Source organism: Ursus arctos, unplaced genomic scaffold, assembly GCF_023065955.2.
Source record: "Ursus arctos isolate Adak ecotype North America unplaced genomic scaffold, UrsArc2.0 scaffold_17, whole genome shotgun sequence".
Classification (NCBI taxonomy): domain Eukaryota; kingdom Metazoa; phylum Chordata; class Mammalia; order Carnivora; family Ursidae; genus Ursus; species Ursus arctos.
This window is the reverse complement of record NW_026622841.1, coordinates 4,891,716-4,918,159: the sequence shown is the minus strand read 5'-3', so window position 1 is coordinate 4,918,159 and position 26,444 is coordinate 4,891,716.

Below are 26,444 nucleotides of genomic sequence, written 5' to 3'. Positions count from 1 at the left end.
GTGGTTTAAGCTCCAGCTGAAAAAGTCCCCTCTTCTAATAAAACCTTGTTCACTTGAAATAAAGGGGTGTTGGCTTTCCCTGCATTATAAGACATTTAAATAACACATTATCTCAAAATGAATTTTACACCTTAAATTAGCAAAATATACTCAGTGTTTTTTAAGCCAGGCACTGCGTAGAAGGTGTAACGGGTAAAATCACCAGTGTCCTTACCTGAAAGCCTATCATCTGGAAGAGAAATAAGACAAAAACACAAAAACTGTGTCACAAAGAGTTAAAGATGATTAGGCTTTTGAAGCTAAGAGATGAGGGAAATTGGTCTCCCACTGGTAACTACTGACCAGTCGAAAGGAAAGCTTATTTTGGGGGCAGGACAGAGATAACAGGTTCCGTGCTGGGGATGCGGAGTTGTCCGGTCCACCGAGACGTTTGTATGAGTCCTGAGGTGAGTGGCCCGGGACCCAGCAAAAGGGACCAGAGCAGAAACTCAAAGAACCCCTAGTTTGATGACAGAGACTATGGATGGAGAAAGAGTTGACAGAGCGTTAGAAGAATCAGTGAAATCTGGTGACCAATAAGCCAGTGCAGGAGAGAGCTTTAGAAAGACAGAGTCACCAACTATATGGGGGGGAGGAAGGGGTCTGGAGAAAAAGCCCCTGTATTTAGTGACTATATTTATAGACCGTATTTAGTCCATAGTCCATGCAAGATCCAGTCCATGGCTTCTGTCTTCCTACTGACATTGGCAGCCAGGTTTCTGGTAACTCCGTGTGAGCAGGGAAGGCTCAGCACAAAAAGAAATCCAGAGAAGGAGCCAGGCAGATACCTGGCCAGAATGAACCAGTTTGACCAGTCACAGACTGGGAGGAAAGCTGGGTGTACAGGGGCTAATTTCAGGGTGAAAACATGACAGCAAACAGAAGCTGGGAAGAGACACACAATTATAAACCATTACACAGCAATTCCACGTCCAGATGTGAGGGGCGTGAATATCCTCTCAAGCACAAATAACAGTAGAACGTATTAAAATAAATGGCAATGACAAGTGTCAAGTTTGGGGTATTTACCTCTTGTGCTTGTTTTTAACACACGTTTACATTATTTAATGTGTGGTAAGTGCTATGTTTAAAAACCAGTTCACAAAATTCCTAAAAAGGTAAAGAGTAGGTTCTCAAGCGTTGTTACAAGCTGGTCCCAGCGCACCACAGAACAGGGAGGAACTGATTGTCAAACAGCGATGTCTCCTTTCTCCTGAGTAAATAAATAGCCACTGCCCCCGGGCTGCTCCGGCCCCTCTTTAGAGCCTGCTGGACCTTTGTGATTCACAGACTAAAGAGACAATTCCAGGGAAAGGAAGGATGTCCCTCTCCAAGAGTGCCACCTGCAAGGGTCCCCTCCGAGTGCCCCATGCCTCTGCACACTGATCACTATCTATCCTGAATGTCACCTTACATGGGCATACACGCCTGTGTTTGGGGTGAGAGAAACCCCGAGTACTAGCTGCACCCACAAAAACGTCATATTTTCATCTCCTGGCACTCACCTCCCGCTCTGTTTCCTTTGAGGTGAGAGGCATAACACCTCGTCATCCCCGGAGCCTGGCACCCCTTGAACCACTGCAGACCCCTGCTTGGGAAGGCCTTCACCAGAACAGATCCCAGCCTCATACAATCCACCTTTTTATCAGTTGCTCCAAACTATGAGAGTAGCAAATCTCATCATCCAGAGCATTCCTTCCCAAAGGCTACGGAGTTGACAGTGGAGTCTTCACCTCATGCTGAGACCAGCTCTCAAAAGTCACAAAGGGAGGAAATGATTTTGAATGGTTTGCTCAGAAATTCTAAATTCCCACAAATTCTATATAGGGTTCTCACCAAGAAAATTATCTTAAGCTACAACATCCGTGGGTCACCCTTGGCTCTGACTGAGAAGAGTGTGAACGGTGGAGCTTGTCTCCTCGCTCTCGGGGCTCCAGTGTTGCGGCCAAGCACCCAAGGAAACAGAACAAATCAGGTCAAACAACGGTTGAAGAACCAGTGATGAAAATAATTAAAGTTCTTGGTACAGAAGAATTCAGTTATCAAGGGACATGAGTCAGTAGTAAGCTGAAGCCAAAAAAAGTAAAAAAAAAAAAAAAAAAAGTCTGCCTTGGGGCATTGCTGGAATTCTTGCTTACTTCAGGAAAGTTCTCTTTTCAAAGAACATCTTGAATCTGTAAAAATTTGAGCAACAAGGAAATGCAGTAAAGAGATGGTTTTTTAAGGATCTCTACTTGGACAGCCTCAGCAAGGACAGCTCAGGAAGGAAGCCGGTAGGGGAGTAAGAAGGTGGTCAGGGGAGGAATTAAGATGGGGGTCCTTGTTCTGGTTAAACTGGTCTCTGGCTGAGTAAGCCCATGACAACCGCTTCTCAATTCTGGGCCTCATTTTTCTCACCTATCAAGAAGAAAAGGTGAAGATCCGTAACACAGGGCCGAGTTTATCCTCAATAGAAATGGCTTTCAGGATCTTTAGGACCTGTCCCTCGCTGGCCGAAGTGAATGGTGTTGCAGTTCACCTGAGATCAAACAGGTGCATCAAACAGGGCAAATCAAGCAAGCGAACACCTCTATGTGTTTTTTCTCTGATAACCAGTTCTCACTCAGTCACTTGAGACCCATCCATATTTGAATTGCTCTAATATGCAGTATTTTGTTAATAGGCTTACAACAGAGAATAGGAACGGGCAGGGAGGGAAGCAAAGATCCAGTGGTGAAATCAGGAGCTGCTCTTCGTCATCCCCAGAGCCTGGCACCCCTTGAACCACCGCAGACCCCTGCTTGGGAAGGCCTTCACCAAAACAGATCCCAGCCTCATACGACCCACCTTTTTATCACTTGCTCTAAACGATGTCAGCCAGGTCATGCCTTTGAACATCCTGATTTGAAGGCATTTTCCCTACTTTGCCAAGATTAAATATGAAACAAAAGACTTGGCCCCACTCGGTGTTTGTTTTTGCTGTTTTTTAACCCGGTCAGAATTTCATTGAGTCATCATCTTGAGGCCATAGAATGATGATTCTGCTAAGATTCCTCCAGCATTTAGGGAAAGCCAAATTTTGCCAAATAGACTTTGGAGAGTCCCTTGATGTAAACTTAATTTTAAAAATAGGAATGAAATGAGAACAAACAGTATATCTACATCCCCTTCCCCATCCCCAGGCCTGACAGTAGGTCCAAGGGCATACATGGGAACGCTGGTCATGGTATCTGGGGAGCTGTGCCCTTTAATACCACACGCTCACCCGCCCCAGGTGAGGCAGGACCTCCCTGTCCCCTCCCTGGCTCTGGGCTCTGTGCTCTGGCCTCAGGCGAATCCGGGGTAACCGGTTGCAGTTGCACCAACTGTAGGCAGGTGACCTTGACAACTTTGGCTGGAAAGGAAATGTTCCTGAAATAGTGCTGGGAAGAGCTTTGGGGAAAGTTGTCTTCATGACGTGACCCTGGAGCTGGTCATGAAGGAAATCCCTCTTTGCAACAATTTCTTCAAAGAGGCAGGATGGAGGTAAAGGGAGAGGAAAATTAGTCTCCATGCAGTAAGGCCAATGAAACAGAGGGTTTAAAAGCTTATATTTACAGCGAACGACTTCTGACGTGAAATTCCTGCTGATAATTCAGGGAGAATCATTACAGGCCGAGAAGCTGTGCAAATGAGTTGTTTTCAAAGGAAATTTTTTTGAAGTTTGAGTGACTGCAAACTGATTAATACGATCCCTTATACTTTTTTTTTTTTTTACCATTAATTCTCCTTAGATCTTCCCTCTGAAACGAAGTTTTGAAAGACTCAGTCGGCAGATCACAGGCATTCTCCATTCTGAACAGATGGTCGGCCAGAGACCGAGCCGTGCGACATGGGCGTTTCTCCCGCATGTTGATTAGAGGACACACGCCCCAACCTTTGGAAATGCTTCAAGCTTTCCAGAGCCTTAAGCAAGCAAATGACACTGATTCTCCAATAGTACATAAAAGGAAGGGTCGCAAGCACTAATAGACATTAAATTGGCTGACATCGGAGGACCAGACCGAGAGCACATATGGACCCGGCACGCGTGCACATGGCCACGCCTCACGTGGTTGTATAGTTAGTTCTCAAGCATGAATTTTCCAGGTATCTTAAAAAAAAAAAAAACTTTTAAGAAAAGCATATTGGGCTTTAAAGGTTTCAGAGAGGATAATATTAATCAGAAATTAAATGCCAGCATAGGTTTCCCGGGGAAATTTGGAGGCAAGTCAAGCAGGTTGACATTTAATTTCATACACAAAGGCCTCATTCCAAATGTCTCAAAGCTCATCACAATGTCAGTGCATGGTGGGAGTAGGGAAGGTGCCAGAAGATGCTGAAGAAAAGGAAAACCTGCAAAAGACTCATGAGGGAATGCCTATAACAATCCATGCATTTCTGTGGTAAGTCACTAATACAAATTTTAGTAGAAAATTTCCACTGGTGCTGCTTTCTTAAAACGTATACTTTTACAGGAGATTAGTAGAATGTCTAACATATCTGAGGCTCATGAAGACTAAACAGCTAGCTGCCCCAAACCATGGAACCAGGGGAACGCCCGCCCACCAGAGCTCAGACTCTTCCCTCTGTCCTGGGCCATGACACCACCTGTAAGTGTCCCAGCGCCTGGCAGCCTATTATCATAAGCGCATGGCTAGTGATAGTATGGTGGATAGAACATTGGATCTGGAATTCTAGCACCAGGATCTAAACCTCAGGGCTGCTGCAAACCAGCTCCAACACTCTGTGAGACACGAGTTCTATGAGCTGAGGTTGTCCCATTTAGAGAGCATGGTAGATGGTAGGCATGGGTGATGAAGAAGATATGTAACCTTCAGGTTAGTAAAATACCCATGTTCTTCTAAGAAGTCAGTTTTTGGCATTAGGCACAGGAATAGGCAAGATGTCACTGATGAAGACCCTTTCTTCAAAGTACCTTCCAAGCAAAGATCATCAAAGAAGTCCACAGGTGAGGAAATTAAGGCAAAGAGAAAATAAATAACTTGCCGAAAGTCACAGAAGTAGTAAATGCAAAACCCAGGATTCAAATCCAGGTAGGCTGACTACAGGGTCCATCCTCTTGACCATAATATACAGCAAATATTATTGAGGAAATTAAGATAGCCATTTGCATGCTAGCACTCATGACTAATTCTTGCTATAATGGCTTTATTTTTAGAACAACTAAATTATAAATGGGAATTTGGGGGAAACCGGGAATTCTGATTGGAAGCAAATGTGATAAACGAGGTATGATGCATTTTTGGAGTCTTTGAATAACTAGATATTCTTAGGAATCTTTCCCTGGGATTTAGCAGTTTGAGCAATCATTCTGTACCTTTGACTGTGAAAAGCTGTTGATTAATTGCTATTGGGGTCAGAGAGGAGGGGTAGCTGTGGACAGTGGGCCAGCGAAGTTGACTTGTCACCAGCAGAGCACACCCCTTTTATGGTGTGATATTAATTTTGTGTCAACTTGACTGGATCGTTGGGTGCCAGATATTTGATTAAACATTATTTCTAGGTGTGTCTCTGAGGGTGTTTCCAAATGAGATGGACATCGGAATCCATAGATTGAGTAAAGAAGATTGCCCTCCCCAGTGAAGGTGTGTATCGTCCAATATTTTGATGGCCTGAAAAGAAACAGAACAGAGGAGGGAGAATTTGCTCTCTCTGCCTGACTTCTTGAGCTGGACATTGGCCTTCTCCTGCCCTTGGTCTAGGACTTCTACCACCAGAGTTCCTGGGTCTCTGGCTTGCAGATGGCATATTGTGGAACTTCTCGGTCTCCATAACCACATGACCCATTCCTTATAATAAATCTCTCAGTGGAGAGAGAGAGAGAGAGGGAGAGCTTGGTTTTGTTTCTCTGCAGAACCCTGACTAATACACATGGACCTCCATACACATATTTTCTCTTGCCCACTTATAAAAGGACTTTAGAACACTAGTGTGTTAACTATAATTCCTATTCGGGGCTGGGGTGGGTGGGGCGTGGGAACAAAGCATATAAAATAGTTGATAATCAACTGTTTTGACATACAGAAAGTCATATTCATAAGGTTCAACTTGACTGAGAATCTTTTTGAATTGACCTCTGCCCAATGGAATGGAAGTCTCCCCTGAGAGCCGAATTCAGGCTCCTTAGGCTCCCCTCCATCACCCAACAATCCCCCAGAAGGCTGCCATTTCTCAACACACCCCAGGCCCTAATAGGACCCTCCCATCTGACCTGCCTCAAAACCCCCAGTCTTGCCTAGTAACTAGTTCATAACCCAGAGCAGAGCTTGCTAATGCCAGTCTAAAAGAAAAAGCAGTTTTCTATTCACATGCCTTAAAAAAAATTAATTCATTTCATTTTAGGTATAGTTACCTGTTATCTCAGAGCTCTGTTGAAAAATATCTAAAGTCGTTTCTATAGAAGAACTTTGCAGAAATGCCAGGTGGAAATGTGATTTGGTAAAAATGTGTCCCTTAACTACTGCGTATTTCTCTTCCATAAACCCTAAGTTCATTTTGTGCTGCACCCAGGGCCTCTTCCTCAGAGCCGTCTTGGGACAGCCCAACCAACACTCATGAGACAAGACACACTCATAGTCCACTCACTTATCCTTACTTGGTTTGCTGCCTCTAGTTATTTTAGCTTCTCCCTCTTCATGTGGTAGAGTTCCAGACTGAAAATCTATGGCTAATAAAAATCTGTGCAGAAAGAATTCCTTTTCATGGATGCAACCTTAGTATTTTCTCTTTTGACAGAGAGATCAGCCCAGCACCCTAAAGATGCTGTCTAGGGAAGCATTTGGCCCTCTGGCCTCCCATGTGAGACATATGCTAACAATTCTAACAGCAGACAGAATGCCTTGCCCCATCCTGCCTTGCCAGGGAATAATCCTCGGGCCTAAATATGAAATTGGTATTGATCTGATGCCATTGAACTTATGTCTGCCATTTATGAGAGAAGAGCACTCATTCCATGAGGCAGACAGTGATCTGTTTCACTCTAATGAGAGAGCAAAACCTAGCAGGTGTAGAGGATTTTATTTTCTATTTTTGAAATAAAAATAGCATAAGGTTCTGCATTCCTTCCAGAACCATCTCTACAAGAGAAGGGGGGGGGAAGAAGGGGGGATCCTCTAGATGTGCCTCCTGGGGCCTGGCTGGGGTGCAGCCCAGGTGGTCATCTGGACAGGGATCAATATCACAGCTGACTTGAATACCTGAAGCCCAAGGAACAGGCCACATCAGCAGGAAGCTGTCACAACTGTAGTAAGACCCCATCCAATAGCCTACATTGGGTCTGCTCTGTGTATCCTATGAATGGAGATGAGGATAGTGTTCTTGACCCATTTATCAATCTTCTTTAGTCTTTCCCTATCTTGTCAATTTTTTTGGAGGGTTACTACTGATATCCTTCAATATCCATTTCTAGGACTCACAAAATTGTAGAAAACAAAATAAAAATAAGAAGAAAACATGATAGCTATTATAGGTTGAATAAGATATATTGGGTCTTAACCCCCAGTACCTCACACTCTGACCTTATTAGGCTATATGGTCTTTGCAGAGGTAGTCCAATTAAAATGAAGTCATCAGGGTGGGTCATATTCCAATACAAACGGTGTCCTTATAAGCAGGGGAATGTGGACAGAGAGGTACGCAGAGGGGAATGCCCCATGAAGACGAAGGCAGAGATAAGGATGATGCTTCTGACAGAGGAATGCCAAAGACTGCACGCAAGCCACCAGAAGCGAGGGGACAGGCATGGAGCAGATGTTCCTTCATAGACTCAGAAGGAACCAACCCCACGGGCACCTTGGTCTTGGACCTCCTGCCTCCAGAACCGAGACAGTGAATTACTGTTGTCTGGTCCAGTTTGCAGCACTTTGTTACGGCAGCCCTAGCAAATTAATAGAATGACTGTCATAAAACAAAGGGGATCCCCAGCCAGGCACATTCTCAATGGAGATGCGATGGTAAAGGGCAATGTCTCTTATTCATTCATGCATCCAGAATTTATTTTGTGTGCTAGGTTGTGGAATACAGCAATGGACAGGATACCACTGGTCTTCCTTCACCACCGGTCTTCCTTCATGGAGCTTTCAATTAAATATGAAATATGTACATACAATCCACTGCCTATGTCTGTAAGAGTTAGTTTCGAAGCTTGCAAGTCATCCCAGGAAACACTGTGAGTTTATGATGAATGGTGCCAAATTCCCTGCGTCCATCTTGAATATGAAAAAACAGAGATGATTATTTCAGGGCTTAGAATATGATTTTCCTCAGAAACATGTGCCAGTAATGCTACAGCCCTATAATTTCAAGCAATCAAAAGTTATAATTAAGTGTCTGCACTTCCAATTCCAAGGGAGAAAAGTACACAGAGTTCTTGATTTAGTGGTGGAAGCCAGTTAAATGAGCCTCTGGTTTGCATTAAGAAGCTGAATGGTATAGCAGAGAGAGCCCAGGTCTAGAAGCCCACTCTGCGTCCACCTTCACGGCTCCTGGGATGTGAGCAAGGCAGCTCACCTTCTGGAGTCTCCGTTTTCTTATGTACAAAAAAGAATTATTTTGAAGATTAAATGCAAAACGTACTGGTAGATTTTTTTTGTAAAAACATAAGCACTTCAATGCATGCTTTATTTTTACACTATAAAGCAACAGTTTACAAAGCATTTTCCAAGACATTAAGTCATCCAGTCTTATCAGCAACTGTATGAGGACAGCCCCATTAACTATCCTCTACTCACAAAATCTAAAGCCCCGATAAATGTCATCATTCACCCAAAGTCAAACAGTAAACGGAAGAGGAGAAATCAAACCTAAGTGCCCCTACTTCACATTTCAGGTGTTTCACCCCCGTGCTGCTTCTCATCCAATCAGGTTTCACTCACTCACCCATTCATTCATTATTCATTCGTTCATTCTTTTTTGGTTCTTATTGCCGATCTACAGGGGTCAATCTACGGTGCACTGGGAGCTGCTAGTCACAAACAGGGTCCATTCCCAAATGAGCCAACAGGAGCCATTCCCATCATTCTCATGGAAACCCACCCAAAGAAACAGAATCTGGGTGTATTGCTAGTGATGGCACCTGAGAGCTCGCGGGGAAAATGACAAGAGATGGGTGTGAACTAAGCACTACTCTTGGGAACAGAGTGCAGGGAAGCAAGAGTGACACAGGCCTTAGAGGCAGGAATTATCCAGAAGGGAGGCTGCTCTCAACAGCGGGAAGGGCTCTGCAGGGCCGTGTCAGTTCTTTGCTCAGCACGTCCCATGACTGGCCGTGGAGACACAACCCCTCCAGCCAGCCTACTTGGCTGGGAGTGTTTCTCCACATCGTTCTTCTCCTTGGCTCTAATTTTCTACTCATCAAGCAATCTTCAGATCTGTAATTTGGTCTCTTGAGTGAATTCTGGAAGTAGGGCTTGCAAATGTCTGATCATTTTATCCCTGATTAAAACCCTTCAAGGCATCCACATCACCCCACAGAATAAAACATTCTCGACTCACTTTCAAAAGCCGTGATGATAAGATCCTTCCTCTCTCTTCAGGCTTATAGCTCACCACCCCCACCGTGTGAGATCTCTGCTCTGATACACTGAACGCTACAACTCCCCCCAATGCCCCATGTTCTCCTCACCCCAGGCCTGCGGACACGCTCTGCACTCTGCCGGGGCTCCCCCCACACCCTCCTCTTCCACAGGGACTATCCTCCTGGACTTACCTCAGCCCCAAGCCTCCTCTGAGGACCCAGAGCGCCTGTCCCAACAGAACAGAACGTAAGCAACTTGAAGGAAGGAAGAAGGTCTTATTTATCATTATATCCCCCATGGACTTTGTCACCCGGTGCATAACAGACACTGCACAAGTGTTTGATAATGAGTGAAAGGTGAAATCGGGCCCCAAGCCAGATCCCTCTCTCACTTCATTCAACGGCCCAGCCTAATCCTGCAGACTGCTACCCCCAATACAATCAGGCTTCGGACGTGGCACCTGAGAGCCCTTGGTGGCCTGGCAAAGATATGGGCACACAAAATGTGAACGCTGTCCCCAACACCCACGGCTGAGCTTCAAGATCAAACTATTGCAACGAGAAGAAATGAAAACCACTGGTGGCAGAGCCATCAGAAGCCTCTATGACCACAGCATGACTGTGGGCAGTGTGGAAACGCCTCCCCAGAGTGTCCCCGGCACAGAGCCACACAACTGGAGTGAGGGGTCCCCCATGTTGACAGCGGAGTGGCCGCTGTTTCCCGTTTGGTGGAATTCTGGCTCCTGACAGCAGTTCACGTCCACGGGAGACAAAGGGGGACTCGGCTCCGGTGGGCCCAGGGCCAGGACACAGGGCCTGCGTGTCCCCTGGAGAGCTCTGTGGCCTCACGCAGCCTTTTCCTCCTCAGAATACAACTGAAGGCAACACAGCCTATTAACATAACTCAGTGTTTTCACTCATGATACACCTGGATTTATTTGCAGGATCTTCTACAAAACGGTTTTTAGGGAGGTGGCCAGCGGAATGACTGAGTCTTTGCTCTGTAAGTTCCCTTTTTACGCTGATGTGTTGTTGCAACTTAAAAATCTACCACAGCCCTGTTTTTGTTCAAGTGGACCAAAAAAAAAAAAAAAAAATCTAAAATCCAAAGTTTCTATAGGTTAAAAACATCCTGTAGTTGGCACATCTGGGTGGCTCAGTCAGTTAAGTGTCCAACTCTTGATTTTGGCTCAGGTCATGGTCTCAGGGTCGTGGGATTGAGTCCTGGGTCAGGCTCATGCTGGGCGTGGAGCCTGCTTAAGATCCTCTCTCTGCCTCCGCCTCTCCCCCTCCCCCCACCGCTCACACCCCCTCCCTCGAAAATAAAAACATCCGGTAGCCTTGGGAAAGGTCAGAAACAATACTGGAAATAGGAAAATCTATGGATCACTATCACTTATTAGCAATAGCTGACATTTTTCCCGCATTGACGTTGCACGTGGCATTTGGCAAGGCGTCTGCAGGCACCGTCTCGTTGTTTTAGCCTCCTCAGAACACAGCAATGGACGCACCCTGGTCACTCCATTGCACAGATGAGCAAAAGCCGTGTAGAGAGGTCAAGTGCTTCCCACAGTCCTGCAGCTGGTGAGTGGGACTCACACCCACATTACTGCAGAGCACTGGCTCTCGGCCCTCGGCCACCCTGTTGCCGTGGGCACCTGCTGAGTGCTGGGCAAGCGGCACAGTGCGTCTCTCACGCTCTCAGCCATGCTCCTGTGTCCCCATTTCACCAGCGAGGGTCATGGGAGGCAGAGGTTAGGTGACTTGTGGGATGTCCCAGGATGAGTCTTTGGTTGAGTCTGAACCAGACCCTGGAACCTCTGCGAAACCTTTGTCTGTGCTCTAGGGTCCTGCACCCCACGCTCACCCTTCCCCCCTTCCTCGCTGCCCCTTCCACTCTCCACCTCCCACTCCAGGCGACCTGCACTCACACACTGCCCTGCTGGTTACTCAGGACCACGGGGTTGGGCTCTAAGCAGCACCGCATGACCCAGCAAGATTCCAGCCTCAAATCAGCATCTCAGTAGCCTCCTTACCCAGAGCAAAATGTCCCAGTCCCCTTCTCACCAAACCCTGCGTGCTGTCAAGTGTGTGCACATGCACACATGCATATTACACATATGACACATATGCACATGTGTGTTGGAGTATTACTTTCATTTTAAATCTATTTTTATAATTTGATACTTATATTTAATGTATAATGTTCAATACATAATATGCTAAATATTGGATATAATTTAATATAATAAATTATAAGTTTAGTTATATTTATTATTATGCCTTATATTTTATATTCTGCTGTTTTTATAAACCACAGGCTGGAACCATACAGCAAGTCTACAGATGAGTGTAAAGTCTAGTTCCTGGAATCAAAATTCATCTGGATGGGGAAGATGTGAGTAAAAAGCAACAACTATGAAAAGATCCTGCAGTTCTAGTCAACTTCGTGCTCAAGATGAGTCAACAGTGCAAACGAACCCACCTCGGAGTTCAATGGTTGGAAAGGAATATTCACGAGAAGAAGGGAGTCCAGTCTGGCCTGGCTTGGCCAGCGCCGCCCCCCCCCCCCCCAACCTGGGCACCAGCCGCTTCTAGAAGCCACAGCACAGGAGGGAGGCAAGAGATACCCACAAACTGGGGCACATCCAGGGCTAGCCAGCAGGAGTGTGACATGTCTGGAAACCGTTTAAGAAGTGACTGACAATAAAAATAATTCAATGGAAAGGATAATAAGTCAGGAGAGACCTCATTAAAATACAGAATTGTGAGCACATGAATGTATGGGTTCCTGGGAACCCAAAATGTGTTCATGGAAGCTTACCAAAATACAAAAACTCAGCCAGCTGAAATAATGTCAACTGAACTCCCCATCTTGAAGGCTCTCCTTCCAGAAGGGACTGATGTGATGTCGAGCCTTTTAAGAACAGTAACTTGATAAGACATTCTGTACCCAAAGTTCTTTGAGCCTAGGACAGCAAAACCATTGATGTAAACAGCAGACCTACAAAAATTACTCACCCTAAAAAAGTGCCAATGCCACATAGAGCATCTCCACACTCGAGGAAGTGTGTGGGCATCCCAGATGGTGTATGGAAGATCCATGGGAAAAAATGACTTTTCTCAAGGGCATGTCATTGAAACAGTAACTGAATCCAATTCTTGTTTCTTCCCAAGCACGTGCATGTGTGTGTGTGTGTGCGCGCGCGTGCGTGTGTGCGCGCGTGTGCGTGTTTGCGCGCGTGTGCTCATGAATACGTGAGAGAGAAGACAGAGGAAACTTATGTTTGTAGAATTAGTCTTTTGGTTCAAAGACAAGAATTATGTTCCATCAGTGATCTTTCATATACTACATTTATACTATTTGTTATACAATTCCTTCCGAGATATCACACCAGGGACACAGAAAGAGAGAGAGAGAGAGAGAGAGATTGAGGCTGGCCTGAACGCCTCACCCTGTTCCTCAATGTTCACCTTCTTTACATTTTCCTTTTCTTGATGAGAAGTGTCCACTGAATTCTCAAATTCCCACTCAGAATTCTGACGGTCACTCTAGACTCTCTACCTCCCTTGCTATTCCTACATCCATTTGACCCCAGATCTCTTCCAGTTCACTCTCCTAAGTACCACTTAAATTCACACGGCCAGCACCTTAGCTCAGGCTTCTGACACTTCTCACCAGAGATCTGCAGGGACTGTCTAACTGGTCCCCTGGCTTCCAGTATGACCCCTTTCACACCATTTTCCTCTCTGCCACCAAAGTAATGCTTCTAGAAGGCAAACCTAAACACATGATAGCTCCTGTGAAAATCCCTCCACAATTCCTGATAGCCTACATGATAAAATCCCAGTTCTTACAACGGCATGGTCAAGTGCTTCCCACAGTCCTGCAGCTGGTAAGTGGGACTCACACCCACAGCACATAACTGCAGAGCACTGGCTCTCGGCCCTCAACCACACTGTTCCCATGGGCACCTGCTGAGTGCCTGAGGAAGTGGCACAGTACGTCTCTCACCCTCGCAGTCATATTCCTGTGTCCCCATTTCACTCACACTCTGTGTGAGTTCATCCCTACCTACCTCTCTACCTGTGCCCCCTTCCGCCCCCGCCCCGTGCTCCAGGCAGACCCCCCCACCTGCAGCATGCCTGCCGAGGCCTCCACATTTTCAGATGTCTGTCCCTCCCACACCTCTTGCTTAACTAACTCCCTGTTGTACTCCAAATACAGCATCTCAGTGCTGAGCACTTTGTCTAGAGTTTTAGGCCCTCCACAAGTACATGTTAATGAGCTACTGAAGATGTGGTCAGATCTTGGAATGGAGGTCACCACAACTACCATTGTAGCTATCTGGAGAAGAATAGAGACATAAAGTTGAAATAAAAGCTTTGCAGAGGGTAGCTTAATTTTTAACTTTTTAAGGGACCTCCACACTGTTTTCCAGAGTGGCTGTACCAACTTGCAGTCCCACCAACAATGTAGGAGGGATCCCCTTTCTCCACATCCTCTCCATCAATTGTTGTTTCTTGCCTTGTCTATTTTTGCCATTCTAACTGGCGTAAGGTGGTATCTCAGTGTGGTTTTGATTTGAATTTCCCTGATGGCTAATGATTTCTCAACATTTGCTGCAACATGGACAGCACTGGAGGAGATAATGCTAAGTGAAATAAGTCAAGCAGAGAGACAATTATCATATGGTTTCTCTCATCTATGGAGCATAAGAAGTAGGAAGATCAGTAGGAGAAGAAAGGGATAAAGAAAGGGGGGGCAAACAGAAGGGGGAATGAACCACAAGAGACTATGGACTCTGAGAAACAAACTGAGGGCTTCAGAGGGGAGGGGAGTGGGGGAATGGGATAGGCTGGTGATGGGTAGTAAGGAGGGCACGTATTGCATGGTGCACTGGGTGTTATACGCAACTAATGAATCATCGAACTTTACATCAGAAACCAGGGATGTACTGTATGGTGACTATCATAATATAATAAAAAAATATTATTATAAAAAAAAAGTTTTGCAGAGGGCACTACTCATCCAAGGAGAGTGAGAAGAGAGACAGTGGTAGAGGCAGGTGGGTGCATTTGCTGTGTAGCAATCCAGAACGCCTCTCAGAGCTGGGCAGACGGCGGACCGAGAAAGGGTCTTTGAATCAGCAATTAGGCCTTTGTCAGCAGCCTCTCAGAAACTAATTCCAACAGTACTGGAGGTCGTAGTTTTTAATATTTTACTTCTCTTCCTTTAAAAATATCATTATTAATGTCTCCTGTGTCTCTGACCTGTTCATTTCCACTATTCCCTATATGCTATTGCAATCTACTACCGAAGATATTCCCAGAGAGTCATACAATTTCTCATAAACTCATCAGAAATAGGGAGAATTATCTACTTGGGCTCTGTAAGTCAGGATTTGGGATAATTTGCTCAAAGACAGTCTTCCTAACCACCAAGATTATATCCGATTCCCTTTGTATTGCAGACAATGCCATTCACTCTCCACCGCTGAAGTATTCTTGGTTCTCAATCACATTCAGATGACTTCATGTACCGCTCTTTTTCACTATTGCCTCTATTAGTCGCTATCTTGTCCTCTAAATAAAATGCTACTGACAGTTGCTAACCACAACTTCCCTTGCCGTGATTTAAACTGACATTTCTGTTCTAAAACTCCCAACTTTTCGGTCACTTTTGAAGATATTCCATTCACCTCTGCAATCAGGGCACCGTATCTCCCAGGGTCACTGCTCGCATTTGAAGGCAATGCATAGTATTTGGGTTTTGTTTTCTATTTTTTCCCCAACTAGGTGGAATCACCATTGAGTTTCTCTGGCAGGGCTGACCCTTTCTCCAACTAGTTCTTTAGAAGTAAGCTAAAGCATAGCACAAATGTCCTATTTTTGTACATTTCAATTGCCAAAAATAATCCTTACATTGATGTCATTGCTTGCTGAGGCCCCCAATGTGTACGGTCTCGCTGGACAGCTCCTCATGGGCTCCACGACTTTGGAAAGGGTCCTTTAGTTGAGAGCCTTCTCTCTTCTATCAGGACAAAAAAATTTTTTTTCCTTTTGTTTCCTTTTCTCGTGCCTTGATTCCAACATTCTAGTCCTACTCTTGGTCTTTTCTGCAGTCACTGACATCCACAGCCCAGCCCCAGGTCTTTCTCTACCTTCGTGTCTGGTGTCTGCTTTTCCCTGGGTTCTTCGTGGCCCCTCCCCACCCACACTTCACATGACAGGCTGCCCCTCATGCTTCCCCACACTTCTGTGTCAAGTGTCCTTAGACAAGACAGAGTGCCGCTGTCACTTGAGAGATTTTAGTCATGCTACAGGATGGCTATTATTCCATGCTCACATCTCCTCCCTCAAGATCGGCTTTCCCCACTGGCTGAATCCAGGAACTTGAAACCCAGTGTGCTTTTGTAAATTTTAAATTGAGCTCCCGGGGGTTCTTCCAAGATGCTGGCAAACTCGCCTGTGGAAAGTAGTCTCTTTAAAACCTGCTTTAAATTCAGAGTTTTCTCCATATTGTTGTTTATTGCCTCAAACTATCTTTCAGCAAAGGCATTTTTCTTACATGAATAAAAATTTCAAACACTTTAAGGGGAACATTAAATCGGCTTCACTTGGTTCTCCCAACTGCCGCAGGTCTTTCGTCGAAGGCACTGACAGGACCACAACTCTTTTTGACCTTTTTATAAGCAACTTGTTTATATGAATCTATGAAATGAAAGCCCCCCGCCCCCTTATCACCTGGGCTCTATGGCCCAGGGTCACCTATATTTAACCGTTTGGATTCAAGTTGCAAGACGGTCAGATTCAGCAACCATTCAGGCACCAGGAGCTGCCGCACGGTCACTGAAGTCCGCGGTCAGCTGTGAACTCTGCGGTGAACGGTACCCGGGGGTGCAAGGGGGCGAGGGTCTTACACTCCTTTGGGCTGCGCTTGTGGAAAGTAAATATTCTCCTCACTTTATTTTGGAGGAAGTAGTTCATCATTTTTCTTTTAGAATTTACACTTACGACCATTAAAATTTCTTTTAATTCCAAAATATTAATAATGCCACCTCCACTTCAATATTAAGTGAAAACTGACAGTTGCTGGAAGAAAAAAAAAAAGAAAACCTCCCAGACTTCTCATGAGAGTGGTGATGCTAGAAGGATCTCCATAAGGAACATGTCTGAAAGCGAGTGGACGTCCTTAGCTCCCCACACAGCCTGGGAAGCAGCTGGAGCCTCGGAAGGCCCGTCCACATGGCACGTGAGGGACCAGCGTCCGCCCTCCTGAGTCCCGTCCGACGGGGGCGCTGCCTGCAGCTCTTCTGAGCATACAGCAGCCACATGCCACTTCTAATAGATGAGGACACCAAAGGAGACCACAGGTAGAGAACCAGTGGCTAGGGAAATGCGTCGTCACATGTCCTTCACACGAAATCATTGGTTGTAAAGTGGATTGAGAACCTAATTATTCAAGAAAATAAAACCTTTAGTAGACTTGTTAGGCTCCACTTTAGCTTCTTCAGGAATCCTGTTTGGATTCAACTCTTTTCTCTTCCTTCTCTCTCCACATCTGCCTACCCCTTGTATTCAGTTCCATCCCTACTCCCTTTGTTGAAAGCCCAGAGTTTATCCACTCTGGAGTTAAATTCCCCAGTGGGAAAGCCCGCAGTACAGTAGCTGACAATTCTGCCAGTGTACAAACACCCCCGGGACGTATCCCTCGAGGCCGGGAGCTCCTGGAACAACGTTCTCAGGCAGCCTGGGCGGTGCCTGTGGTAAAACTATGGCCACGAGATGAAAAGAGCCTTCACAGAATTACCATGACAACATTAGTATAACTTGAGGCAGTTTCTCCCATGAACCATGCAAAAAAAAAAAAAAAAAAAGGATGTGCACATTTTTTAAGCCATTAACTTTAGAGCTATAAAAGTAGTGAACATGTTTTCCTTTCTTCCCCCTCTCCTACTTTATCAGCTCAACATGATGGTTGAAGTAAACCTGTCCACTAAATCTTGATGCGAAGCAAGAATAAATGGGTGTGACTTTTACAAGCTGTCAGAATGTAATGCTGTTCAGAAAATGTAGTCTGGTTTTGCAGGTGCAGTGGTGATCACAGACAGCCCTGAAAGAATGTTCTTCTTATTACCTTTTTAGAGTCACGGCATCCGTCAGATCTGATCTTTCAGGGCTGCCTAGCTTCGTGTCAGCTATGCAAATGACCTTAAATAAAGGAAATTATCTGTGGTCTCCTATCGAAGACGGCAATGCAGAAAAGCTACCCACCCAAACATTAGAATAACGCAGCCCTATTTAAAGGACAGGCTGCAGCTGCTAATAACACTGAAGAGAAATCAGAATGCACGAAAATGGCTGCACTGTGGTTGTACAGCAAGCAGACAGATGGCAATCACACATTTTAAGGAAGTTCTCGGGGATTCATTAATTACCTGGAAAAGGACACAGAAAGATCATGTCATCATTGGACTAGAATCGTGTTTGAAATAAAGTCAGGAGTTTGAAATAAATCAGATCTATCAATGCCATCATGTTATGGACGTGGTGATACAGGCAAATTCTCTTTAATCGATTTTTCATATGCAATAGTCATGCTCCACAGTTTCCAGTAAATTGTTTGAATGTTCGTGCTATTTACTGACAGCAGCTAAACACATTATCCCAGGGAAAAGACAGTGTTGATGCTATTTGATGCCAACATCCACTCCTGAGTCTGAAAGCTGCCCTTTATGTTCAGAGGCTGGACCATCAACCTTCCTCACCCCAGGGACCCCGGCTTCGACTCCCGTAGTAACTTTCCACTGGATAAAGGACAGTCCTCCATTTGCAGGGTCACCTGATGATGCCCCTGGCTCACTCAGTGGCTGGCAGATGACAACAGTTATGGTCAAAGAAGTGGGCAGGGAAGAAGACAACGCATGGGGTGGGGGTAAAGGGGTGACCTGTCGGAAGCCTCACCCCCTCTGCCCCTGCCTCCCTGTGAATGTCCAACCCCTGCTGCCCCTGACTCGCTGTGAATGTCATACTGTCGACTGCAGCACCACAGGAGAATGAACGGTCCCACGCATCCCCTGAGTTGCTCATTTGTCTAACTTCATTTTAACAGAGCCCTCCAGTTCAACACTGAGGCACATTCGGAGATTACTCGAGAGCTAAACACTTAACACCCATTGTAACCACTTTGGAATATCACCATTTGCCTAGTAGGGGAAAGCGTTTGAAGCCCAGACACTCATTGGTTACGTGAATTGGAGCAGTAGATAATTCTTGAGAAACTCATTGGGTGCAACTGACAAGTCTTTCATGACAGGCAACGCTGGATTGAGAGCCAGAAGACAGGACATCAAGTCCCAACTGGCCCACTTAGAAGCTGTGTGGCCTTAGGCAAGTCATAATCTCATTTAGTCTCCATTTCTTTTTTTGTATAAAGGGGTGGTAATTATCCCAGCGCACAGCAAAGGGCTGTTAGGCAGGTCAGGGTGTAACATTGTAACTCTGAGTGCCCCGCAGGCGGCAAAGGCCAGGCAACATATAAGCATGCTGCTCGGCTTGCTACACACACACACACACACACACACACACACACACACAGAGGCACACTTTCCCTGCGTGGCAATAACAGCAAGTCCACAGGTGTCCTCAACAGGCAAGGAAAGTAGCATCTAGTGGCCAAGAGGCAGGGACACAACCACGTGTCCACGCCACCAGAGGGCTTCCCTGTCTCTGGGGAAAGCCCCCCACAGGACAAATCCGGCCCTCCGGCAATCCACTCTGACTCTAGGAAACCCAGGACGAGTGTAGAGAACACTCAGTAGGTCACACTGATGATGATGTCGTCCCCTGTGCCTGTCCCAGAACTTCCAGCTTTCCTTTCTCCAAAGCACATGTGTGTGGGGTTGGGGGTATGTGTCATGTTTACCTAATTACATGAATTAAGCAACATTCTGTGGTCTATAAAACTTCCATGAGCACAGTCCCTGCTAGGTAACAACTAGGTAGTCTCCTCACAAGGAACGCTTAACCAAATTTCCTAAGAGACAAAGTTAGTCAAAGGGGTCTTTGGACAACTACTGCCCTCACGTGATCCAGGAGCTCACACCCTGGCTGGATCTTTTGAGGTGGACAGTAAGGGGCCGACCTCTCCAGACCCTTTCCCAAAAGTATATTTCAGTATGCAGAGGACTCAGCCTTGGGCTATCCAGCTTGTCATTATGAAAACAGGAGCTGTTACCATGTGCCGGGCACTGAGGATGCAGACATCGGTTCCATCTCCAGGGCCTTCCCATCCAGCGCAGGCACGGCACACAGGCGTGTCGCCATCAGAGGTGCGAGCAGCTCAAGAGGGCGCGACAAGGGCACTTGGAGGATAGGAGCGGGAAAAGTTACCGGATCTGGAAGCTAGACAAGGTTTTCCTGGAGTTAATCCTTAAAGGGCCAAGGACAAGGATTTCTCTCAGTAGAGGGAATAGCATATAGAAGGCAAAAAATGAGAAATTAGAAAGAACGTGCTAGAAAAAACCAAGTATGACGTGGGGAGTGGCAGAAGGTGAGACTGGAGGCATGACAGGGCCATGCCAGGACCTTCTATGGGAAGAAGCTGGAGGTCAGTCCTACAGACCAGTGACTGCATCTCAGGGGATCTCAGAGCACTCTGATAATATGACAAAAAGCTCTGGTCCCGATCCCAAGAAAAAAGGGGGCAGACATCAAGCACACGCACTTTCTCCCCTGCACCCCCGCGAGCTGGTGGGCCGGGCTGTGCATGGAGCTCTCCCCCCGGAAGCCATCGCTGGTCCTCGAGCAGGCGGCCGAGTGGATCGGAGCTGTGTGTTGGTAATACCGGCTCAGGCAGGAGCTACCCTGAAGCAAGTCCAGGACCAGACAGCACAGGGACATTATCTCGTCAAGGGATGGGGAGGGGCTGAACGGAATCCTGGCAGGTCTGGAGGGCCATAACCAGACTGAGAACAAACACTCCAGGAGCGGCTGACGATACCTATAGGAGATAGGGAAGGAGAGGGGTCCTCCCAGGTGCTGGTTTGGGATCAGGGTTTGGAAAAGAAGCAGCACAGCTCAGTTTGGGCGTGTGTAGCTGGCGGTACCAGTGAGCGATCCCAGCGATGGGCCGGAGGCAGGTGGGTAGCCAGGTGGGAGCTGCCTGCCGGGGTGACTCTGGGCGGTAGATGGGAGTCTAGTCGGGACTGGGCAAGCCGTGCGAGCGGCTGAGCCTGGCCGCCCGGGACGGGGGCAGGAGCACTAAACTGCAGCAAGTAAGCAGACGAAGGGCATCCACAGAGGAGAAGGGATGAATTTTAGAATTCTAGATATTTTTGGTACTTGCAAAACAGAGGCTGAGGGAAGGAAGGAATAGGTGGATGAGAGAAGAAAATGTCGGAATGTGGAAGAGGCAGACCGCAGTGTGCAGTGGGGACAAAGCCGTGGGAGAGGACTGGAGAGAAGGAGGAGACGCCGGGAGAGGAGGAACAGAGCAGACGTTAAGTCACAGGTCCGCAGAGTGAAGCTTGAGAGGCAGGAATGTGCAGCAGATCAAAGCCACAACCGCATCAGGATGGTCTCAGGAGGCCGAGCAAAGGGATTTCCCAAAGACTGAAAGAAAAGAAGTAAGGCAAAACGCAATCTCAAAAACATTCAAAAGGAGCAGAACATGGAGAGGAAGGCAAATGGCAAGAGATACCCTGGTGTTTGCACTGTTTTTTATAGATTTTAAAATGATATGCAATCTCTCGTAGGTAATATTAGATATATGTTCATCTGTTGGATAATATTAGAATAACGTTATTGTATCATTGTGCTGATTTTACAAAATCAGAAACCCCCAGAAGCTGAGTGACTGGCCCAGGGTCACACACGGTGAGCCCTGCATCCCTGGGAGTTCACAGCGCACCGGCTGCCTGCCCGCAGTGCATGGAAACCAGCCCAAAACAGGAGGAAAACCACATCGGAGACATCAAATACCTTCCCTTTACCTTCCCTCTTTTTAAAGACACACTTAAGTAAAACGTCTAACACTAAAGGAAAATAGATTTTCTTTGGGCCACTGAATAAAACTGACACCGGGAGATTAAATAAATATCAAAGGAAAAGGGAAAGAAAAGTTAGAAACGTTTTTGTGTTCAAAATCTTTATGCAGTTACATTTATTTTGGAGTGATGAAGAATATCAACTGTTGGTAAAGCACATTAAATATGCTAAGTGCTCGCCCATGCATAATAGCTCCAAGTCATCTGCCAGGGCTCAAATGAGATGTTGAATAATGATGGCCCATCATGCCATGTACCGGTGCTGAAAATAAATCACCACGCACAGTCCTAATCAGAGGGATGCCATACAAGGTTTTGACAAAACAGTATTAACTCTCATAATCTGGACTCCATAAATAAACTTGCAACATGTCAAAGACAGGTACTCATTGGTGGAGATGAATAGGGAGATATTTTGCCCTTTTCAAAGTTCCTGAAATCCACCCTGTGCCCAACTCTCATTTTGAATGAGTGTCCTGGTGTTTCCATAAAGGACGAGGTCAGAGATTGTCGGACTCAACTAAGTGGCAAAAGCAACTTTGTGTAGCTTCAAGGGATCAAAAGTCTTTACACCATGTGACAATCAGTGGTCGAAGGTGTGCGTTGTGGTTTTGTTTTTGTGTTTGATCTGAGAGCTGCTATTCAAGGATTTCTTGATGAGAACCGCGGGTACAGGAAACTCGCTGGGCATGCCCTTGGTCTGGGAAAAAGGCTCAGCGAATTAATCTCCACGTGCTAAGGGCAGTAATCAAAGAAAGCGTTCTTCACTGAAAAGTTAGCTTTGGCATCATAAGACTAACCCGAAGCACAGTCTTTGGACTTATGAGTGTCATTTCCAAATAAAATCAGGAACTCCTGATTGTGCTCCTTCTACGTGCAAAGCTCTACAGCACACGCGACAGGTGACACAAAGAAGCAAAAGATTCCATCTCTATCCTCAAAAAGCTCGTAAGCGGAAAACAGATGGGTGCTTACCAGAGGAGGGGGTGGAAGTGGGGGGTGCGTGACATGGGTGAAGGCGGTGAAAAATACGCACTTTCAGTTATAAAAGTAGTCCTGGGATGTAGCGTACAGCATGGTGACTACAGTCGACAATACTCTACTGTATATTCGAAAGAAAGGAAGTAAGTCGCTGTAGGAGTGTTTCTTGAAAGTTCTCATCATGAGAAAAAAAAACATTAGTGGTCCTGCATGGTGACCGATGGTAATGAGAATTACTGGGATGATCATTTCACAATATATACAAACACTGAATCATTATACTGTACACTTGAAACGAATGAAATGTTGTACGTCAATAATACCTCAATAAAAGCAACTTCACAGGCATGTTAGAAAAGACATTTGGGTGATGGGAATTTAAGACATAATGCCGGGTTCAAGGAGCAATGAAACAGTGTGAGACGGTTACGGTCCTATTGCTGCTGAGCACCTCTGCTCTGTTTCCTTCGTGGTCCCGCACTTGTCCTGCCCTTAGTTTGTCGGCTCTCAGCAATGGCTGCTGGGAGGTGTAAGTGACATCACAGCTCCCGCCATGGAGCCTGGTGCGTAGCAGGCCCTCCAAGAATGGTAGTGTTTGTTCTTACTGCTCTGTGATTCCAATACTAGTAAGTATCAGATTCTGCTCAATTACATGCCTCCCCAACTGAGCCCCAACTGTATCACACTTCCATCTTCTTCTCATTCTAAGTTTTAGAGGGAAGGATGATCACTGAAGGAAAGAAAGGTATCGAAGCTGATTCAATCACCCTTTTCATGCTCACAAAGCATGTGCTCCCAGCCCTGAGTCAGGAACCTACCCATCCACATCAGACTGTCCCCTTAACCCATTCACCAAATAGATTAGGAAAACATACATAAAATCATCTTGCAAACTGCAAAACACTCCCCAAATGTGAGGTGCGGTTTTAGCTGCTGCAGTACAGAAAATCAGTGTGGGGTAGCCCAGAGGACCCAGGACAAACCCCCAGCCCTTCCCTGAACAAGCTGTGTGAAATGGGGCAAAGTTGCTTCATCTCAAATAGCTTACATTTCCTCATATATACAGTGGGCTGATAACACAATTGTAAGGATTAAATAGCAAAATGTTTGCAAAGCACCTAGCATAAAGCCTGACATAAAATAAGTTCTCTGTTGTAGTTTTTTCTTACCTCTTACAGGCCCCAGGAGTTTTTGCTCACTGACTTTCTGATTGCCAAAATTTAGCCTCCCAGACTATAGAGTAGGGACCAGTTTTGTTTCAGGACCCACCTTGCTAGCTCCAAAGTAAACACAAAGTACTTTGTGTTCTGATCTCTACGTAAACATATAGAAGGCATCAAAATTAGCAACCCCCTAACTTGCTCCTTGTGGACCCCACCCCTATAGCTACAGGACAGAATCTCTAGGATAGATATCTTCTTCTCTAACTTTGGCTATTTTTAAATTAAGAGATAGGAACTTCTGTACTCTGCCTCCATTGGTGCTCAAGCACCTTTACCACGCGGGAGCCACAATCCTTTATCCTTTCCGTTTGCCATATAGATAGAGTTTCTTACTCTCCTTATCCTGCCCTGTGTATACTGGATCCTGAGAGCACACATGTGGGTTTGAGTGCTCCAGTTGATGCTAAGACATAGGAATGCCTGTGACAATCTGGGAACCTCTACCGTGTTCAATGAATGTGTGTTTCCCAAAATGCCAAGAGCACAGAGGAAAAGGGTGAGAGCCTTAGTTGGGACCTTGAAGGAAACCACCCAAAGGACCCCTTTTCTGGAATGTGTGCTGGCATGGTGCCGGGTGGGGAGATAAATTAAAAGGAGCCCTTAAAAGATACTGTCATATGGAAAAGGATACCCGTCTCTATAAATGCCAAGAACATTTGATCCGCAGAGTGGAACGTAAGACATGGTAGCTCTTCCTTTCATGCTGTGGTGCATGATGAGGTCAGAAATAGTCCCTGAGACTACGCAACCCGTCCTGACCTCCACCTACCCCAGGTTACCCCACCAGTGTGCAGTGGTAATGGGCCTGAAGGGTGCTGGGGGAGGGAAACACTTGGAAATCCATCATTGTTGTGTGAACAGTCTGTGCGTCCTGGAGGAAAAGGAAGCCAGTCGTTCATTCTGTCTCCTTAACAGACATTGTTCATAGGTCTACTGATGCTAATTCTGAAACTTTCAGGATTTTGAAGGGTAATCATAGACCCTGGGAAAGATCTGGCACCATCCCTAATTCCTATTTCCCAGATGCAGAAGCTGGTCTCAATCTAATTTGGAAACTTCATCCTAATTACACACTAAATCAACTCTTCCACTATAATGTCCAAGTGGTTCCTGAAAAAATATATATATGCCTTGGAAATATTGCATATATAACAGGTACAAATTTATGGACAAGTGTAAATTGTGAATGTATAATTACAGACTCCCAAACCCCAAATCTGGCTCTGGGAATAATTTAGTGGAGGTATGAAAATTTCAGTCAGTGTTTAATTTTGTACTTTGTAGTCATGCGTCACCATATCTCTCTGCGTAATTACTACTTTGTTTGTCTCTTATCATCACCAGCAAAAGTCCCTATTCTTTAATTGGATATTAAACACATAGTCACAGTCCATAGAATGCATAAATGCTTTTCATAATGCTGGTCTTCTGGAGCTCTGGCATATTAATTTCTGGCACAGTGTTTGAGGTTTGATTGAAACTGTCGAAGTGACATTTGTATTTGGTTAACTTGAGGGGTTTGCAGAAGCAAGGACGTGCAAAGTTTGCCTGCAGCAATGAGCCCTCAGCTGCCTTTCTGAGACGGGGTCTATGGGGCAGTCCGAGACTGTGTCAGCAAGTCCTAGCCATAATTTGGCTCTTTGTGCCAACAAACAAGATTGGGATAAAAGAATGAGCTAGAAGCAAAACTCATTTGAGAACAAAAAAAATAATAAACTGACATATTCTATTGAATGTTTATAGTAAACTTATTTCTAACACCTGGTTTTGGGGGTGCCTGGGTGGCTCAGTCAGTTAAACATCCAACTTGTGATTTCAGCTCAGGTCATGATCTCAGGGTCATGGGATCGAGCCCCCCATTGGGCTCTGTGCTCAGCATGGAGTCTGCTTGAGATTTTTTCCCTCTGCACCCACCCCGTCAAAGTAAATTAATAAAAAATCTTGAAAAAAATAATAAAACCTAGTTTGGATGAGGTCACAGCACTCAAATGGAGATGCAGATTTGTGTCCAGTGAAGTGGTAACAGGAAATGAATACAGAGCTGGCATCCTCCGAACAGAAAGGAAATTGAGCCATCCCTAATTACTAGGAGCTCAGGAGACAGTGAAGTTCAGTGAAGCAAAGCCAGCCCCACAGAACTAAGGAGGCAAAAGGGACCATTCCAGAACACTGAGGCCTACTCGGCACCTCGCTGCCTGCGGGGACCCCCACGTGTGAGCTGCAGTGACAGAAATCTGTCTCAGGATCGTACTGGACCTACAGCGACCGTGACCGGGAGGTGCCCCGGGGCCACGTACGAGGCCCCACAAGCTGATGTCCCCGTGGCACAAAGAAGGACCTGATTAAGTGCGAGACAAGGAATGTTGTCGACTGTCTGCTTCATCCCATTTTATCTAGTTTTCCAGGAATTCTCCTGTTATTCGCTCTCTAGAAGATTCTTATTCCAATTTTGTGCATCTCAGACCATGGCTAGAAGCATTGTAATGAAAATGCACACTTTGCTTGGGAGCTCATAACACAAAGTTGCGTCTCCCAAAATACGTGGCGTGAAGCTGATGTCCTATGAACTGCTGTCGGGTTTTTTGGTTTTTCAATTTTTTAGTTTTATCTTTTTAT